Source organism: Centroberyx affinis, unplaced genomic scaffold (assembly GCF_046629955.1).
Source record: "Centroberyx affinis isolate AG114_WGS23_722 - 3 ecotype Tasmania unplaced genomic scaffold, CSIRO-AGI_Caff_v1 ptg010850l_1, whole genome shotgun sequence".
Taxonomy (NCBI): domain Eukaryota; kingdom Metazoa; phylum Chordata; class Actinopteri; order Beryciformes; family Berycidae; genus Centroberyx; species Centroberyx affinis.
Window position 1 is genome coordinate 1 of NW_027284945.1, and position 2,500 is coordinate 2,500.

Consider the following 2,500-nt stretch of genomic DNA (forward strand, 5'->3'; position numbering starts at 1 on the left):
CACACACACACACACACACACTCCTACCTTCCTCATGAACAGGTTGTCCTGTCGAGAGCATTTGTCCGCCTTCACATAAGATGAGAAGTCAGACAGCAAACTGCAGAGAGACAGGCAGAGAGAGAGAGAGAGACAGGCAGACAGACAGACAGAGAGAGAGAGACAAGCAGACAGACAGACAGAGAGAGAGAGACAGGCAGACAGACAGACAGACAGAGAGAGAGAGACAGGCAGACAGACAGACAGAGAGAGAGAGACAAGCAGACAGACAGACAGAGAGAGAGAGACAGGCAGACAGACAGACAGACAGACAGAGAGAGAGAGACAGACAGGCAGAGAGAGAGAGAGAGAGAGAGAGACAGACAGAAAGAGAGAGAGAGAGAGAGAGAGAAAGAGAGAGAAACAGACAGAGAGAGAGACTGAAAGAGAGAGAGACAGACAGACAGACAGAGAGAGAGAGACAGGCAGACAGACAGACAGACAGACAGAGAGAGAGAGACAGGCAGACAGACAGACAGAGAGAGAGAGACAAGCAGACAGACAGACAGACAGACAGAGAGAGAGAGACAGGCAGACAGACAGACAGACAGAGAGAGAGAGACAGACAGGCAGAGAGAGAGAGAGAGAGAGAGAGAGAGAGACAGACAGAAAGAGAGAGAGAGAGAGAGAGGAGAGAGGAGAGAGAGAGACACATAGCAGATACACATTCAATATAGGAAATACTGTAGTGGAACACACTCTACACTATGACTACCTGGGACTCCAAATCAGCGCCTCAGGTAACTTTGGTCTGGCAGTGAACGCACTGAAAGAAAAGGCCTGTAGAGCCTTCTATGCAATTAAGAAAAGATTCCACAAAATAAACATACCAGTTAGAATTTGGTCTAAAATCTTTGACAGTGTAATCCAACCCATTGCCCTCTATGGAAGTGAGGTTTGGGGTCCGCTCAGCAAACAGGACTACACCAGTTGGGACAAACATCCTACAGAGGTCCTGCATGCAGAGTTCTGTGGGACCAGACTAAACCTCCACAGAAAAACACCAACCGACACATGCAGGGCAGAACCAGGCCGTTACCCTCTGCTCAGAAACATCCAAAAAAGAACTCTTAAATTTTGGATGCATCTCAAATCGAGTCCCCAAGACTCCCTGAGATCTCAGGCTGCAAACCCAGGAGCTGAACCCCCAAAGGAGCCCCTTCTGCCAGCTGGTCAGGAGACTGACTGATACAGACCAACCTCAGACCAGCACTGCTCCAAAACCACCAATCAGAGTAAACCAAATTATACAACAAACAAAAGATACATATCTGGAACATTGGACAAACCAAACACAAACACAAAACAAACTTAATTGCTATCTGGCCCTAAACCGTAAATATAAATTGGCAGAATATCTTTTCAGTGTAAAAGACCCAAAGCAGAGGCAGATCCTGAGCAGATACAGACTGAGTGACCACAGTCTGGCCGTAGAGAAAGGACGACAGAAGAAGTCCTGGCTACCAAAAGAGCAACGAACATGTGGTCACTGCACAACAGGTGAGGTGGAGACAGAGATGCACTTCCTCTTGAGATGTGACAAATATAATCTAATTAGAGTAGAATACTTTAAGAAATTTGAATTATTAATCCCCAACTTCACTAAACTAAATGAAAGTGTCCAACAGCAGATCCTGCTGGGAGAGGGACAGGCAGCAGGTCTAGCTGCACAGAGACCGCCTGTCAGACTGAGGGACTGAGACCACAGTGATCATCTGGACCTATCTTAATCTTAATCACTACTGTTTGTTTATGTATTGTTATAATTGTTATAATTACTATTTTAATACCGTTATTGTTGTATTATATTATTCTAACACTGTACTAATAATAGTTTCATAAGTTGTAGTATTATAACACTAGTACAATTCTTATTTTATTTATTTTACTGTAATGTATCAGTATTTACTTTGTTGTTAGATCCTTTTGTTGGTTGTCCTGAGACGCTTTGGCAATTTTGTTGATGTAACATTCATGCCAATAAAGCAAATTGAATTGAATTGAATTGAATTGAGAGACAGAGACAGAAAGAGAGGGAGACAGAGTGAGAGAGACAGACAGACAGACAGAGAGAGAGAGAGACAGAAAGAGAGAGAAACAGACAGAGAGAGAGACTGAAAGAGAGAGAGAGAGACAGACAAAATGACAGAACATTTTTAGGCAGACTTTATGGATTCCAGAGGTTCAGCATGATCAGACATGTGAACCAAGTCTCACAAAATACAGGAAAAAAATTAATAATAATAAAAGGAATTCCAGCGTGATTTTAATCGATTGATTTTTGATTCTAATGATTTCATGACAAGCTAAAGTAACCGAGCAGCTTCCAGTTGGACGGTCTGCAGAAACCGAGCAGCAGCATCTTCTTGCCACATGGAGGCGCCACTTAGTTTGATTGGAAATCAACAAAATGGACGTCTGGACTGCAGTGATGTGAGTAGATATGAAACAGCATCTAATC

The 2,500-nt window shown here is 43.5% G+C and overlaps 1 pseudogene; it reads right to left on the reverse strand.

Moving 5' to 3' along the window:
• Positions 1–27: 27 nt before the first annotated feature.
• Positions 28–2,500, reverse strand: part of LOC139640808 (protein EFR3 homolog B-like) — a 10,117-nt pseudogene continuing 7,644 nt past the window's right edge.